Source organism: Gracilinanus agilis, chromosome 4, assembly GCF_016433145.1.
Source record: "Gracilinanus agilis isolate LMUSP501 chromosome 4, AgileGrace, whole genome shotgun sequence".
NCBI lineage: Eukaryota > Metazoa > Chordata > Mammalia > Didelphimorphia > Didelphidae > Gracilinanus > Gracilinanus agilis.
Window position 1 is genome coordinate 424,620,833 of NC_058133.1, and position 18,758 is coordinate 424,639,590.

Consider the following 18,758-nt stretch of genomic DNA (forward strand, 5'->3'; position numbering starts at 1 on the left):
AGGAAGGAAGGAAGGAAGGAGGGAAGGAAGGAAGGAGGGAAGGAAGGAAGGAAGGAAGGAAGAAAAGAAAGAAATGATGGAAGGAGAAAGGAGGGAAGGAAGAAAGGAGGGAAGAAAGGAAGGAAGGATGGAAGGAAGGAAAGAAGGAAAGAAGGAAAGAAGGAAATAAGGAAGGAAGGAAGAAACCAACAAAGAAACAAAGTATATTGTTCAGCCATGGGCATGGGATCTCTTGCTTGAGACAATATTTCCCTTCTCTGAACGTAGATAGGTTACACATCCAATGCACATACACAGCGTGACTATTAAGCCAGTTTAGTCCTTGTTTACATTCCGATCATCACCCACAGTCACAACCTTAGGTTTTATTGAAGATGAATGTACCATCCATGGAGCATTTCTAAAGCTTGTTTACTTTTTGGAAGCATTCTCCTCAAAGCGGACACCTCAGGCAGCTCATTTTGTAGAACTCCAGAGCTTCAGTCCTAGATTCAGGCTGTAATAAAGCTCCCCTCCTCCCTCACCAGTACACTAGAGCACTCCATAGAGTGTCTAAAGATTATTGACCATCCACTCAAAGGGGACATGAGAATAACCCAAAGTGCCCATCAGGTGCTCTGAAGTTTTATTCTGTTGAAGGGTGAGGACAAGTCATGGCATGACAGGGAAAGACTTACCCAAGTCTAACCCCAAATGCCAAGGTACAGCCTTGATGCATATAGTTGTGATAAGACAAAGAAGGCATAGCTGTAGCAGTGATAAAGTTTGCTTCGTGGCAAGACAGAGTCTGTCCAGCATCAGAGTCCGTTCTAAGGTTTTGTCCAGCATCAGAGAGGGAGACAATCAGTTTTGTTTGGTGTCTGAAAGTGTATTCATGACAGAGTCATGTTGGTTGGGATTTAGTTCTTGCAGGTGTTTTCCATTACTTATGGCTGACACGGTTGGTCTGAGTTGACCCATGGTTTTGGTCTGTGGTTTTGACAGAGCCCTATTGATAGCAACAGAGTTCTCCGCTCCCAGCATTCCTGGATTGGGTGAGATATACTCAGCAGCTAGGTTTGGGTCTGGGGAACATGATAACTCAGGAAAATGAGAGGCATTAGCAAGGGGTTAATTTGGGGTTGTTAATATGATCTAAGTTCTAAGTCAGGAAGACCTATTTCAAATCCTATCTCTGCTAGATATTATATTATGACTTTGGGAAAATCACTTAACCTTGCTCTAGGCAAATCTTCAGGGTAATAAGTTGCAGAGATATCAGTAGAAGTCTTCTTGCTTAGGAATACCTTAGACCAATAAAGCCCCAGGTTCCAACCGTATCCCTACAATATATTAGTATATTCCACTTTAGTATGTTTCCTTATACTCTCCATTGCCCACTGTACGAAGACAAAATAGGGTAGAAAGTGAAGGGACTGCAGGCTCCCAATCTTCTCCCTCTACTTTGAGCCTTAATGACCAATAGTATAGGAATTAGGGTAAGTTTTGGTCAAAAAAGTTTGTTTTTATTTTTCCTTCAGGGAAAAATCCCCTGGCACCAGTCCTAATTTGCTATCTTCTTCCAAGCTCCTTGTTAATGGGGTAGAGAGAAGGCATGGAGGAACCTCCCTTGTATGGGCTTGAACTGGTTCTTTTCTATGCTAGCCTACCCACCCCAGACTCTTTAGCCAGCTTAACTATTTTTGCTGCTGTAATAGATCACATATTATTTCTTTTTATCTTCTTAATCGTTTCATGTACATAAATGTTGATACCCAACCAGATTATAAGTTCTTTGAGAGCAGAAGCTTTGCCCTAGATTTTGTTTTTCTCCCTTGTATCCACCACAGTGCCTTATATGATAGAGCGGAAGGAGTAGTAGCGTTGGAGTCAGAAGGCCTGAGTTCTAGTCTTGGCTCACTGACAATATAACTTTGGACGATTCTTTGAATATTCTATGAACTTCAGTTTCCTCACCTAAAAATGGGGCTAATAATATCTCCTTTCCTGTCTCATAAGTTTTTGGAGGACAAGTCAAATGAGATAATGTAAATTAAGTTTTTAAAACTTAAATTATTGGTCAAGATGTTATTTATTATTAATAATTATTATGACTATTTAAAATTATTATTACTATAGTTGTTATTCAGTTGTTTTCAGTCATGTTTAATCTTTTGTGACTCCATTTAGAGTTTTCTTGGTAAAGATACTGGAGTAGTTTGCCATTTCCTTCTACAGATTATTTTATAATTGAGGAAACTGAGGCAATTAAGTGATGCGCAGGGTCATACAGCTAGTAAGAATCTGAGGCCAGATTTAAATTCATGAAGTTAAGCCTTCCTGACTCCAGGCCTGATTCTCTAACCATTATACCACTTAGCTTGCCCCAGTGCCTATAATGGAATTTAGCATTTGTTATCAATTTTCAGAGCCAGGTACCATTCACAAAACTATTTATTTTCTTCACTCAGAATAAGGTACTGCCAGATACATAGCAGTAACTGAGCCAGAGATTTGCAGTCTCATTAGCTAGGTTAGGTATGGTTAGCTAAAAGATGCATTCATAAAATTTTGTAGTAGTAGAGAATATTAGGAATCAAAGTATTTGGAATAAACTGTCTCATTTTATAACTGAGAAAACTGAGGCTTAGAAAGGTTAAAATGTTTGCCCAAGATTTCGTAGCTAACTAGTGGAAGAATCAGGACTAGAAAAAACTCAGGTCCCCAGACTTCCAGTTCGGTGCTACTTCTATTATGCCACCTTTCTTTACCAATCAATTGTGATTTTTCTATAGTGTTGTAGAAGGAAATAGACCTAGAGTCAGGAAATTGGAGTTAATTATATTAATAATAATTAATCCTGGCTTAGATGCTAATTTTTTTGTGTTGTGATGGGAAAACTCAATTGTCTATAAAATGGAACTAATCCAAATTCAATCATCATCATCAACATCAGCAGCAGCAGCAGCAGCAGCAGCATCTACATCTAACTATCCACCTTTTCCTGGCCCAGGAAAGATTTTTGCTGGGTGGGCTAACCTAAGAGCATACTATGCAGAGTACTAAATGAGAGCCAAAAGATCTAAACTCTAGGCTCGAGTGCCACTGTGTCCTTTGGGGGTAAAAAGAAAGCCTTCTTTTTCCTGGACTCAGTTTCCTCATTTATGTATGGGTGAAGCTTACCTGGACTCTGCAGTAAGTTATTCAATTAAATCAAAGAATAAACCAGGTGTAAACAAGAAAAAAAAAGAACATATGTTTTCTGATGGAACAAATTTTCTTTCTTTTGCTTTTATTTGTATGCCCAGCACTTAGTATAATTTTATCTCCCTAGAGGTAGCTGGATGGTAGAGGGGAGAAATTTCTGAGCTTAGAGTTAGAAGAATATGAGTTCAAATTTGAAGTTAGATATTTAATAGCAGTGTGACTTTAGACAAGTCACTTAAACACTATTTGCCTCAATTTGCTCATTTATAAAGTGGAGATGCAATAGCACCTACCTACCAGGATTGTATAAGGATAAAATGAGACAATATTTTAAAAAAATAAATAAAATGGAGTTAAACTAGATTATGACAGTCTCCTTCATATCTAAATTTTATCATGTAATTAGACCTCTTTTCCACTTAGCATAAACATTTACTACTACATTGAAAAATTAACATTTGTAAATAAGATTTAGGTTTTTGTCATGTGCCTAAGAACTTTTGTCATAGTCAAAGTTTCTGGCCACATCTTTGGGGAGTATAACAGTGATAATTACAAGACCCAAGGAGTGACCAACCACTGGGATCAACCATGTATTTCTAATCCTCTTGAATACTCTGAGAAGTCTAAATCTTTCATTTTCCTCCATTTAAGGGTGAATAAAATTCTGTCCTCAGACTCGGATGATGAGGATTTCTACTCAGATTTCATCAAGAAAACTTTAAGTTTAGAGCAGGTTTCGGCAATGTATGGCTCTCGAGCCATATCTGGCTCTTTTGAGAGCCAGATATGGCTCTTTCTGCAGGAGCCATAAAGTCCATTTTTTCAGGTGCTGTTACAGGAGCTGCTCTGTGAGCCCTGTACGGCTCTCATGAAATTACATTTTAAAAAATGTGGCGTTTATGGCTCTCATGGCCAAAAAGGTTGCCAACCCCTGGTTTAAAAGAACTAGCTGGGTACAATTAAGGAGGTAGATCTGAACTGCCTAAGAATATATCAGCAAAGTTTACAACAGAAGCAGTTATCAAGTAACTCTCTAGTCAGAATTCTCTCTGGAGTTCTGATAGCCTACTTGGATGGTCACTTTAACTTTACCTTGTAAAAACTATTCCCTTAATGCTATCCACCTCCAGAGAAAGAACTGTTGGAGTCATCTTTCACATCAATGTATTTATGATTTATTTTGGGGTCTTGGTTATGTCTGAGGTTGCTGTTACAACAGTGACCAATATGGCAGTGTGTTTTGCACGACAGTAAAAAATGGAAAAAAAAGAAACTATTCCCTTTGCATTACCTTAAAATCTCTGAATTTTGTATTCTACACTTGTATGTCCCTTAAGATTTACAGTTTTATCATTCTCCTGATAGACTAGTAGACTTGCTATGTGACCTTGGGCAGGTCACTTAACCTAAGCAATAAAATGAGGTTGGAATGTCCTAAATGGTATCCAGGTTCTCTTTTAGCTCTAAAAAGTATATGAGTCTGACATTTTAAGTGCTTAAAATGTGATTACTTAAAATGCTGACGGGATTTAATAAATATAGTGCCCCCAGTTTGGGAATATATATATATATATACATATATATATATATATGTTATATAATACGGTCAATAGCAGCCTCATAGAATAATTGCATTATATTAGACTTGATCTGCATATAAACTTTTTTGGAGAAGGAAGACAATATTATAGATCTTAAATTATAATGGAATCCATGCTATGATGCTCACTTTAGTTTTGTAATGCTAATATCAGCCTAACATTATCTCTTTTCCTTGCCCCAGCCCAACAAACACAAAAGTTATCCCATAGCAGAGCTTTAACTAGGACAGGGAGACCAGAGTTTTGCCCACGAGGACCAAAATTTAGTGATTAATGTTATTATACTACTACAGTAATCACATAAATTTGAATACCTACTTAGCAGGAAAAATTAAAGCGCTCTTCCTTCCTGCCCATAACTACAATTATGCTATGTCCCTAGGGGGTTTTAGTTTAACATCTTTAGCAACTTCCACAGCTGAATTCATTTTTTTTTCACCTTAAAACTCTCACTTTCTGATTTAGTAACAACTCTGAGACAGAAAGGCAAGGGCTAGGCAGATAGGGTTAAGAGACCTACCCAGGCTCATACAACTAGGAAGTATCTGATGCCAGATTTGGATCCAGTACCTCCCACTTCTAGGCTTGGCACTCCATCCACTCTACCATCTAGCTGTCCTGAATTCATCTTAAGACACTGATGTAAGGGCTCTCTTCTTGCTACTTTTCCATGGTTCTATTTTTCTAAGTTTTCCTCAGGTTCGTTTGGTGTATCTTGCCCCTGCCCCAAAGATGCTAGCTATGACCCTGTTCTCGTAGCTCATCTCTACCTTTGAGGAACCTGTTCTATTTCAGGGCAATAGAGGAAAAGTTCTGTCAATTTCTTAAAACCTTTTTTTGTACACAAAGTAAGAGGGAGAGCATGTTTCTGTTTTGTCTTTATCCCAGGGAGTATCCTTAAGGGGCCAACACAAACAAATAGCGAGGGGGATGAAAACTCAGAATGGAAACATGCCATTTCAGGGCATTATCAAAGCAGGACTGGTACCCAGGGGACATCTGCAGGAAGTGAGCACAGGCCTTGATGGGAACATGCTCTGCTCATTCTCCTCAAAATGCTCAAGAGAGCTACATAAATATTTGCCATTTTCCCAGAATGACAGGGACTTGAACTAAATTCTGGCTGAATAAGATTCTTACTCTTTTTTGATTCTTCCTGGAGGGGTCAGCTTTTCAAAATGGTTAAAGATCTGTTCATCTACACAAAAAACTTATCTGCAACTACCATTAACTTAAAATGACCTTGGTTTTGCTATGTAGGGGATAGATATTCCATCCTCTCCACTCCAGTTCTGGAGATGGCTGGAGAGGTAAAACGGGTCTGTGGAATGAATCCTTGAAATGGAATCAAATGGTCTGGAGCTGAATCCAGTCTTCGCTGCTTAAAACCTCTGGGATCTTGGACAGATGATCTTAACTTCTCTTGGCTTCTTTCCTCACCTGAAAAATGAAGGAGTTGCCTTGAATCACCTCTAAAATCCTTTCCAGTCCTAAATCTATGACACTAAGATATAATAATGATGCTAATAATTAGGGTTTATGTAATGCTCTAAGATCTGCAAAGCACTTTGCATAAGTGATCTCATTTGATTTTCACAATAAGTTTGTGAGGTAAATGCTATTACTTTCTCCATTTTACAGATGAGGAAACTCAGACAGACATAGGTGAAGTGACTTGCCAAAGTCACACAACTAGTAAACCTCTGAATCAGGATTCAAATTCAGGCCTCCTAGCTTTCAAGTCCAAATGAGTCACCTAGCTGTCTTATGTAAAAGATCAGACGTCTGTTGAGTTGAGAAATCAACTTGCCCACTGGGCATCAGAGGCCATCTTTAGAGTAGAACATTCTTGATTTAAAGTACAACCTCCCAAAGTTAAAGTATGATAGGGGAAATGAACTATTGAAAAAAAATACATTTATTTACTCAAGAAGAATTTTTTAGGTGCCTGTACTTGTTAATTACTTTGCTACATGCTAAGGACACTCAAAAAAACTTAAATGGATCTGTTGTCATAAATTTAGACATTTCTTCCAAAGATGCTGATTGCAACCAATCATCTGCTCATCCAGTGTGACTCTTGTCCATGTTCTCCCATAATTTTGCCACAAGGAGTGCATCTAAACCAACTAGAGGCCTTCCTTATTTTTTTCCCTAATATCACAAGAATACTAATGGAGTACACTAGCTGCTCATCTGATATCGCGAATTCTTTTTTTCCTCCTCATCTTCCCTCCCTAATCAGACAATTCCTTGCTGATATCATCTACTCTTCTTTGGAATTTCTTTGATTATATATTACAACCTTTTCATACCTACAATGTAGCTCCCCATTGCCTTCCGTGAGATATTAATTTTCAGTTCTTTGGACACGATCATATCCCATATCTTACTGACATTCAGAAAAGCCAGTAGGACATTGATATTTAAAATATGAGCCTTTGCTTCCATGGGAAACTTGGGATCATTTAGGAGCTGTGCAGTTTCTGAAAGACAATCCAGCCTGTTCTCCATTTCCCATTTAACTCTGTGTTGAACTGGTTTTCTGACTGCCCTGTCTATATTCTCTATGGTATACATGCATTCTTTTTAGCCTGTCCATCTAAAATGTAAAAGAAAAAATAAATACCAGAAAGCTATTTCTGAGCTAAACTGACTTTTATTGTTAGATCAGTAAATTATAACCGCAGGGGTCTAGCTCTGACCAATAGTGTGGACTAAGACCCCAGATGAAGAAATGACTGCTTTATATACATTATGCAAGAGAGTCAGATTATACAAATTGCCCCCCCTCCAACCCCATCCCCAAAGGTGGGTTGATCAGCTGAATATTTCTTCTCAGGGAAAACCAAAGTTTCCCCTTCTAGTTCTTTCTTCCAGAAGGTCAGGTTGTTTCTTTATCTTTGGGGGGGGAGAGGGGAGAATCAAGTATATGATGAAAGTGGCCAAGGTTGTTCCATAGTTTCAAAACCAAAAGAGACACCAGTCTTAAGAATTTGGATATATTCCAAGACACTAAAGACATGTGCCAACTCTCCTTGGCAAAGGTATTTTGTATAAGGCATTTCAAGGGATTTTCTCTTAAAATAGTTATTGAGTATTAATTCTCATATACAGTTATTTCATTTGACAAATACTTATGAATATTTTTTATTATTAAATCTAATAGGATTATACCTTATTATTATAATACCGGATATCTAATTGAATTACAGACATAGGATGTAAAGCTGAAAAAATGAATCTAAATTAAATTTGCTTAATTAAGATATCTTTTATAAAAAGCATGTTTCAATCTGTGCATGAAATATTCTTCATCTTCTTGGTCTTTCAGGTTTGGATTGCTTGATTAGTCTCATGAGTTGTAACAAACTCAGGTTTGCTACAGATATGTCTGGATATCAGTTAATTAGAATGTAAGATTTTGACTGAAGGATGGAAAAAGGATACATACATAGGAGATGAGGTAGGCTTCCTATGGGCAACAATGGCTTCCTGTAGGCTATCAGTTAAGTAGGGGTGTTAGCAAGAGGTCAAGGAGGCAGCCTATGGGGGATACAAATGTTTCATTGCTATGAGGATCCTGGGTTTCTCTCAAAGAAAGTCTGTGCCTGTAATCACTGAATCATTGTTCTATTCATCAAGAATGTCCTTGGGGGCAGTTAGGTGGCTCAGGGGATAAAGAGGAGGGTCTGGAGACAGGAAGTCCTGGATTCAAATTTGGCCTTAGATAGTTCTTAGCTGTGTGACCCTGGGCAAGTCACTTAATCCCCACTGCCTAACCCTTACTGATCTACTGCCTTAGAATCAATGTGTAGTATTGATTTTAAGATGGAAGGTATGGGTTAAAAATGTATTTTCTTGTGAGAAACAGGGACTAAAAAAAGGAGGAATTTTTAAGAATCATGATTTTACTTTCCTTGGTGTAAACTAATTTTTCTTTTTGCATCACAGACTAATATCTACATCTCCATTTCCCAAATTCTTTTACATGGCAAGTGAGTTTCTTTGATTGGAACATGATACTCACAGAACCAATATAATACCAAAGGAATTCAAGGGTTTTCTAATCTTCCTTCTCATTTTACAGATGAGAATATTAAATAGCCAGAGAAGTAAAATAAACTGTCCAGGGTCACACAGGCAATAGGTAGAAGACCCAAGATTTGAACTCAAGACTTCTAACTACAAATCAGTCTCTTTCCACTATATTTCAAATAGAGTTCCCTCTATGTCTGTGGTATGGCTCAACTGAATTATTAAGTACTAAAGATGAAATTTCAACTAGCAATGAGTTTACCTAACATTATCCCTTTTTCCTGAAGGAGATTAAGCTGTGAACTCCACCTTGTGGCAGGAGCTAAGTCTCTGACAAGTCTATTGGGGAGGCAACATAACATGGAGGGATATGATTTTTTTGCTCAGCAGTCAAACAGCTAGCCAATCAAAATTCACATCATGGTCAGGTGGCAGTCAGGAATTTCCACTTTCTGATTTCTTGCAAGATGAGTAAGAATCCCAAAAGCAGACTGGAAAGGCCAGTCACACTCAAGGGGAAGCTGAAGACCAAGGTCAGACAGTCGCCATAGATCAGATGAAACCATTTCTATATTTCAAGTCTATGAGGCTGAGCCTCTAGAGAAGATAGGCTATGGCTGCTTTTGCCATTCTTTTGGACAAGCTCACCGAGCAGAGGTCCTTTGGTGGGCCACTGAGCAGTATCTGATTATTCCCATGGGTAGCGAGTTTACCTCTCCAAGAGATCACTTTCAAAGAAGATGTGTAGTAAGAAAGGCTCCTTAGCTCTAGGACATATTTCTGATGATTTCTAATCATGTTAGAGTCTACTTTATCTACTTATCCCCTCCTTTGTCCATCACCAGCTTCTATTTTCAATCAATAAATCAATGCTTAAACATTCAAGTGCCCATTATGTGCCAGGCACTGTTTGGGAAGAATTATTATGGTAGCACCAAACAAAGGGAGTTTCTACCCCAAATTTGCGAATCTAAAGTCATAGCACTTCTTGTATATGTAGTAAAATGTCCATGTTGTCACAACTACCCAATCAGTTTTAGAAATTCAAACAAATAAATTTGTTTGTTACATTAAATTTCCCATACATCTCCCTCCCTCTCTCCCCTTCTCCCACTAGAGAAGGTATCATTCGACTTATGTATAAAACTATATCATGTATGTTTCTGCTTATCAGTTCTTTTTCTGGAGGTGAACACACACAAGCTATTCTTCAAACAATATTTCTGTTGCAACATACAATGTTCTTGTGGTTCTGCTCTTCATTCTTTCATTTAGGTCTTTCCATGTTTTTAAAAAATTACCCTACTCGTCATTTCTTACTGCTCCATAATATCCCATCACAATTCTATGCCATAACTTGGTTAGCCATTCCCCAAATCATGAGCATCCTCTCAATTTCTAGTTCTTTGTCACCACAAAGAGAGCTGCTATGAATATTTTAGAACATAGAGATTTTCCCCCCCTTTTCCTAATCACCTTAGGAAACAAAACTAATAGTGACTTTTAGAAAGGAATGATGGGATCACAGATTTATATGTGGAAGAGACCTCCAAGGCCAGTTAGTCCAAGCCTTTGAATTCACAGATGAGGGAACTGAAGCCCAGATAGGAGAAAATCACTTGTGGGACATTAGAGGCAAAGCTAGGATTTGAAGCAGTCTATATTTGAATCTATATCCATTACTCCTTCTACTTTATGCTAGTGGGAGTAATGTGAACTGTACTTTAAGTACCTTGGGCTGCTCCCCAGAGCTGGATAGGGTAACTTTTGTTATGTATACTTGATCAGTGAGAAAGACTGCTGAAAGCAGAGACCGTGATTGAGTATTAAAACATCTGAATCACTTTCTGCACTTTCTGTGATCATACCAAGCTGTAGAATATAATTACCATGGTACTCAATATATTGAAAAACTTTCAAAACAAACATTTTCTTTTAAATAAATGGCAAGTCTGAAGTTAGGCACCTTTGGGGCATGAGGTTCATTTATTATTTAAGATATTTGGGCTTAATTGTCCTAGTTGAGAATGGTGGTGAATTTGGGGTGTGTATGTGTTTATTCAGAAGCAGACAAAAGGATAACAAAAGCATGAAATATTGATGAAAGCCAAGAATATGAAGGAGGAAAAAAATTAAAAGATTTTTTTTGTTTTTATTTGATCAGATAAGCAGTGATACAGACTTGAAGCACAAAAGAAAATCACATAAGACCAATAAGGGTTTAAAAAAAAAAAGAAATAACTCGGGGCAGCTAGGTGGCTCAGTGGATTGAGAGTCAGGCCCAGAGATAGAAGGTCCTGGGTTCAAATCTGACCTCAGACACTTCCTCGCTGGGTGACCCTGGGCAAGTCACTCAACCCCTATTGCCTAGCCCTTACCACTCTTCTGCCCTGGAACCAATAATTAGTACTGGTTCTAAGACAGAAGGTAAGGGTTTTAAAATAAAAAAAAAATAACTTCTATTAAGGAATCTAATCATATAAGCTGAGATAGAGCTAAGATTAATTTTCTCTTAAAATATCAAAGAGATAGGAAGGATTTTGAGATGCCAAATTAATTCCTTGACTTCAGATAAGCATTGCTCTTGTTCCATAATCTTTACAAAGATTAATTTTGGCCCAGATTTCCTCAGATGGGAACTTTTAATGGAAATTCCCATTCTGGCCTCTTCGCCTACCTTCCCCCCTTCCCCACCCCCGCCCCTGCCCCCACAGTTGAGAAACTCTTCAGAAGGCTACAGTCTTAAAGAATTGCCTAGGACCCTGAAATTCAGTAATTCGATGAGTCTCCCAGCTAGTATGTATTAGAAACAGAACTTGAATGCAGCTCTTTATGATTTCAAGGACAGCTTACTAACCACTATGCAACATTATCTTTCCAACAGAAACCATGCTGATGAAAAATAACCCCACAGAAAGCACTTTCTGAATGTCTAATCTGGAGTCAGAAAAACTCAGGGGACACATAATAGCCTATAAAAATATTTTAAATAGAACAGCCATTGAGCCTCCTTTCACAAGGTCAGGACAAACAATATGAGATATGCAGAAGTGAGGAAATTTTGGTTTATCAGAGCAAGGCTTTAAGTCATTTACAAGTAGAGTGAAATGTGGATGATTCTCCTCTTAAAGGGAAACCAAGATTTAAAAAGAACAATACTTTTCAATAACACCCCAACTGGGAACAGAAAACTGAAATCTTAAAATTATCCTTTCCTTAGATCATTATGAAAATTCAGGTGAGTGAAATTAAAAGCTTATGGAATGAGTCATTACTAATAGCTAGACTAGTTAAGGCTTATTATATGCAATTATTTATATTCTAAGTTGGAAAATAAAAAAGTAGACACATTAAGCTTTTAGAGCATTTATAAACCAAACATCCCTGCAGTATTTGGAGCTCCTGGCCACCATCATTCTTTTGTATACTCTCTTTTCCCCAGGGTTTTATGATACTATGCAAACACTACACCACCCTACCACGCAGGCATCTATTTTCATTTCTTACTTTCTCTATTTTATCAAATCTCATGGATTTAATTATTATCTTTACAAGATGATCTAAATTATCACTATCCAAATCTATCTCTCTATTCAAGCTTCTTCTCTCTCCTGAGCTCCATTCTTTTTTTTTAAATTATTAAACATTTATTAATATTCGTTTTTAACCTGTTTACATACTTTATGCCCCTACTTTCCCCTTCACCCCCCGCTCTCCCCCACCCATGGCCGACGCACATTTCCACTGGTTGTAACATGTGTCCTTGTTCAGGGCCCATTTCCACATTATTGATAGTTGCATTGGTGTGGTAGTTTCGAGTCCACATCCCCAATCATGTCCGCCTCAGCCCCTGTATTCAAGTAATTGTTTATCTCCTATGTTTCTTCTCCTGCAGTCCTTCCTCTGAATGTGGGCAGCGTTCTTTACCATAAATCCCTCAGAGCTGTCCTGTGTCATTGCATTGTTGCTGGTACAGAAGTCCATTACATTCGATTTTACCACAGTGTATCAGTCTCTGTGTACAATGTTCTTCCGGCTCTGCTCCTTTCGCTCTGCATCAATTCCTGGAGGTCTTTCCAGTTCACCTGGAACTCCTCCAGTTTATTATTCCTTTTAGCACAATAGTATTCCATCACCTGCATATACCATAATTTGTCCAGCCATTCCCCAATTGAAGGACATCCCCTCCTTTTCCAGTTCTTTGCCACTACAAAAAGCGCAGCTATAAATATTTTCGTTCAAGTCTGTTTATCTATGATCTCTTTGGGGTACAAACCCAACAATGCTATGGCTGGATCAAAGGGCAGGCAGTCTTTTATAGCTCTTTGAGCATGATTCCAAATTGCCAGCCAGAATGGTTGGATCAGTTCACAACTCCACCAGCAATGCATTAATGTCCCAATTTTGCCACATCCCCTCCAGCATTCATTACTCTCCTGAGCTCCATTCTTACATCTACAATTGCCTGCTGAATTCTTCACCAGACATCCAATAGGCACCTTAAATTCAATATATCCAAAGCATACGCTGTTATTTTTTACCTTTAATACTACACGTCAGCATTTCTATTTCTGTTGAGAGCACCATCATTCTTCTAGTAACTCATTTATGTAATCTTGGAGTTTTCTTCAACTTTTCTTCACCACTATCCTCAATTAAAAAGCTGTAACATCCTATTGATTCTATTTTAATTTATCTTTACATAGTTCTTTCCATTTTGATAAAATGTGTATAACTTTCTATTTTTCTCTTGGTTTTCTGTATTTTGGTGTCAAATATCTATTCATTTCTGGACTTTTTATACTAAAGCTTAGGAATCCTCTATTTCATCGAAGTATATTTTTTTCCTTGTAAGATTTTACAAGATGGATATATTATTCTTAATTGTAAGCATTTATCTTTTACACTTTTGAAATGTCATGTTCCAAGCTCCCCTCTCCTTGAAAGTGACAACTGCCAAGTTTTTTTTAATGAATCTATGTTATCTTAGTTCTTTAAAATGTCATTTTTGGCCACTTGCATCAGTTTTTCTTTGACTTAGAGGCTCTTGGCTTTTTCTATGATATCTCTGGAAGTTTTCATTTGGAAGTTCCTTTTATTTGGTATATTTTTTCCATTTTTACTTTTTCCTCTGCTTCTAAGAGATCTGATTCATTTTCATTTATGACTTAATAAAATATGGTTTCCAAGCTTATTTTAAAAATTATTTTCAAGGAGACTCTTGATTCTTGGATTATTTCTCCTTGACCTGTTTTTACAAGTTAACTTTATTTGGGGGGAATATTATATACTTTATAATTTCTTTTATTTTTCAATATTTTGATCTTGTTTTAATATTTGTTGTTTTCTCATAGAGTTGTTATTTTCTGTATAGGTCATTCTAATTTCCTAGAATTCAATCCTTGGGCAAAGTTCACCACTGTCTGATATAAGGTATTAATACTCTTGGCATTCTTTTCTCCTTAGCTGTTCCATTTTATTTCTCTTAGAGGTACTCTTGTAGCCAAGGGCCACGACTTTCTTTTCTTTGAGGATCTACTTGAAATTTTGTGACGTTACCTTCTTCTTTTGCATTTACCCCCTTGGACTTTATTACACGTTGCTTTTTTTCCTTCTTTTTTATATTTACTTATATCTCCAGCTTCTATTACAGAATAAAGGACTTGTCCTTGGATCAAATTTTCCTCCTGCATTCCTAGATATTGAAGATAAGTACTGTTTGATCTTTAGTTTAGCAGCTAAAACTAATCCCCTGCTGCTTACTTCCTTAGGAATTTTTTCCTACTCCAGTTGGGGCCCAGATTGCCTGGATGTTAGATTAGCCTGGAGATACCTAAACAGTGTCTGTATTCATCTCTTTGGCTGGCCCCCCTGTATGACAGGTGTTGCTCTGGATTTGTCTTTTGCTGTAGGACCAACCCATTTTATATTTGTCTTTCCACCTATTTTTGACTGTCTACTTTGTGTGCTTTTGCATAGTTCTAGAAGCCTTTTGCACAGAAGTTTATAGCTGATTATATTATATTTGCTTTTCTATATCATTATTCCTTCTGATGCATTTCTAGAACTTTTCTGGGAGTGTGTTTGTAGGGGCTTTGGGCACCTCTAGATCACAGCGTGCTGCCATCTTCACACAATCCTGCTCATTCTACCTCCACAAAATCATCTGCCCTTGCTCCAAACACCCACAGTTCAAGCCTATTACAATAATCTCCTAATTGTTCTTTCTATATCCAGCCTCTCCTCTCTCTAATTCATTTTCCACACAGCTGCCAAATTGATTTTCCTAGAGCACAGATTTGACCATGACACCCTCAACAAGTATCAGTGGCCCCTTGCCAACTGTTTCAAACCTCTCTTCCAGTTTGGTTATGCTATGTGCCCAGAACCCTTCACTATCATCTATACTCCAGCCAACCTAACCCATTTAGTTCCCCATACGCAGTATTTATCTCCTATCTCCATATCTTTTCTTTTCTTAGTTTCTTTTTTAAATATATTTTTTTACCCAATTACATGTAAAAACAGTTTTTAACATTCTTTTAAAAAATTTGAGTGCCAAATCCTCTCCCCTCCTTCTCTGAGAGAGTAATATGATCATGACTTCACATGTGCAATCATATAAAACATTTTTCCTTATTACCCCCTTTGTGAAAAAAACTTGAATCAACAAAATGAAGAAAATAAAATATAGTATACTTTGGTCCAGATTTGGACTCCATCAGTTTTTTCTCTGGACTGCCTTCCTGTCTTTGCATAGTCTGTTCCCCTGCCTGGAATGTTCTCTCTCCTCATCTCTGCCTCTCAGAATGTCTAGTGTGTTTCAATAGCAGTTTGAAAAAAATCTAGAGGTTTTAATGGACCACAAGTTGAAAGTGAGTCAGGAATATAATATGGCACCCAAAAATGATAATATAATTTTAACTAATACAAAAGAGGAGATAGATTCTCTGACCTCATCGCAGGGCAGGTGACAGCTAGAATTTTATAATGAGGATGAAGAAGTTAGGAAAGACATTAATGAGGAGAATTTCAGAAGAATGCAACTGAGATCGTGAAGGATTTCAAATCCAAATCACATGAAGATTGTTGAAAGTATCTGGATGGTTACCTTGAAGAAGAAGAGATTCTGGGAACACGTTTCTTTCTCTTTTTTACTTTTACTGCACTTTATAAATTATAGAGATATTTTATTTTACCAATTACATGTAATAACAAATTTCCACATAATTTTTCTGTTACACAATCCAAATTGTTTCCCTCCCTCTCTCCCTCTTTTTTCTCCCATTCCCGGAGCTGGCAATCAATTGGATCTGGCTTATATGTGTATCGTCATGCAAAACATATTTCCATGTTGTTCATTTTTATAAAACCCAAACCCCCAAACATAAACCCAAATAAACAATCAAAAAAATCACATGTTTGATCTGCATCCCTACTCCAACAAGTCTTTCTCTGGAGGTGGCCAGCATTCTTTGTCATAAATCTTTCAGAAATGTCCTGGAAAAAAAAAAGTCTTGGAACATTGTAATACTGATAGTAGCTAAGTCTATCACAGCTGATCATTCAGGGAACACACTGCTGCTGCATCTGAAGAGCTGTGATATGGAAGAATAGTTAGACTTTTTTGTTCTATAACACATTTAGTTATGGAATGTACTAGAATGGGAAAAATAACGTGATGTTCAGTGCAAATGTTATGATAATCAATACACAAGAGGAGAGATCAGGAGAGAACCAGCAATAATGGGCAGAAGAAGTAAAGGGGCAGATTTAGCCTTGATTTCAGGAAAAATTTCCTAACTATGAGTTATCCAAGAGTAGAACATGCTACACAAAGAGGTAGTGGCTTTTCCATCATTGAAGGTCTTCCAGAAGAGGCTATATGACTAGTTATTTGGTGTATTGTAGGGGCAATTATTTGGGGGGGAGTACAGGTCTGATCAGTTGAAATTCAAAGTCTCTTCCAACATTAAAATTCTGGAGTCTCTGGACCTGTAATTGGATCATCATAGAAAGCACTGACTGTGGAAAACTCCCACTGCCAAGGCAAATCAGTAATTGTTCTGCAGTTATTTAGTCTTAGAAGAGTTGGCTGGAATACGGAGAGATTACATGAACTCCCCACATCATGAAATCAGTATGTGCCAGAGGCAGAATTTGAACCTAATTCTTCTTGACTTCATTGTGTTATGTTGCCTCTTAAAATTCTGCAACTCTGTGATAACTATAAGGCAATTTTTATATGTACAGATAAAAATATATTTCTCCCAAAAAAAGAATGGGTTCTCCTCTCTTATATCTCATACTCTCTAGCATAGTACAAAGTACACAGGAAGCAATGCCCGAGTTTGTTACCAAAGTATAGGAAGAAAGTTATGGTATTTGAGGTTAATGACTGTAGGAATGTATCCGAAGGGGCTGATCTGACTAGAACTTTTTAATATGAATGTTTGGTTTGGGTACATGTTTAGTGGAAAACAATATGAAAGTTATTTGAATAGTATATAGTTATTCAGTGGAAATCTAAAACAAACTTTCCAATATAACAATACTCCATATTTACTTTCTAAGTGGGAGCTGGCCAAGGTTGACAATAAATGGTGCTAGGGTTACTGGGACAAGAAGTTCTAGAATGTTCAGAGTTATCCCCTACAGCCTCCTTTCCTCCCAACTCCCTATCTTAAGTGAATAGATGTGTGTCAGATAAATCAAACAGGCCAAATATGAGTCTTTTGGTTCAATATTTCATCTGAATGTCATATATAAAATAACAGAATTTCAAAGCTTTTTAAAGGACTTCAGAAATTTTCTAGCATCAAGTGTAGTCTAGAGATTGTTAGAAATTCCTGAGACCCTCTCAGTGGTTCTGCAAGGGCAAAACTATTTCCTAATAATACTAAGATGTTTTGTTCACTCATTTCAATCATGTCCAACTCTACATGACTCCATTTGGGACTTTCTTGGAAAAAGACACTAGGATGGTTTACCATTTCCTTCTCCAGCTCATTTTACAAATGAGGAAACTGAAGTAAACAGGGTAAAGTAACTTGCTTAGGGTCACACAGCTAATAAGTGTTTGAGGCTGGATTTTAACTCAAGAAGGTGAGTCTTTCTGACTCAAGACCCAGCATTCTATCCATTGTGCTATCTATTTGCATGTTAGTAGATATAACCCATGTTAAATCTCTTTGGGATCATCAATAATTTTTAAGAGTATAAAAAGATCCTGAAACCAAAAGGTATGATGCCTGTTGCTCTAGACCAGACTGTATCTGGACAAGGACCCCTTCTACAACATACCTGACAAGAGATGGTCAAATTTCTTGAAAATCTCTAGTAACATAGGCCACATTATCTCCCTTTATAATATCTCTTCTATACCCTCTGATACTGCTGCTCCTCTGGCATAGGCTCACATCACCTCACCTTTGAACTATTGCAATAGCCTGCTGGCTAGTCATTCTCCTTCAAGTTTCTCTAGGCCATCCTTTATTCAGCTCCCAAAGCTTCCTAAATTACAGGTCTAGTGGTGTCATTTCCCCCAATCCTTATCCCAAACAACTCCTGAATAAAAATCACCATTTAAAGTCCTTCGTCATTTGGTCTCTTCCTACCTTACTAGTCTTCATATACCCTTTTCATCTCTCTGCTCCTTTGCGATCCAATCACACTGGCTTCCTTGCTGTTCCTTGAATAAGACATTCCTATCTCACATCTCTAAGCATTTTCACTGAATATCTCCCGGGCCTGAAATAAGCTTCTTATTCATCTCTGGCTTCCTTTAGCTAAAATCCCATATTTTACAGGAATCTTTCCCAAGTCCTTTTAATTCCAGTGTGCCTTCTCTCTGTTGATTATTCTCTCTCTCTCTCTCTCTCTCTCTCTCTCTCTCTCTCTCTCTCTCTCTCTCTCTCTCTCTCTCTCTCT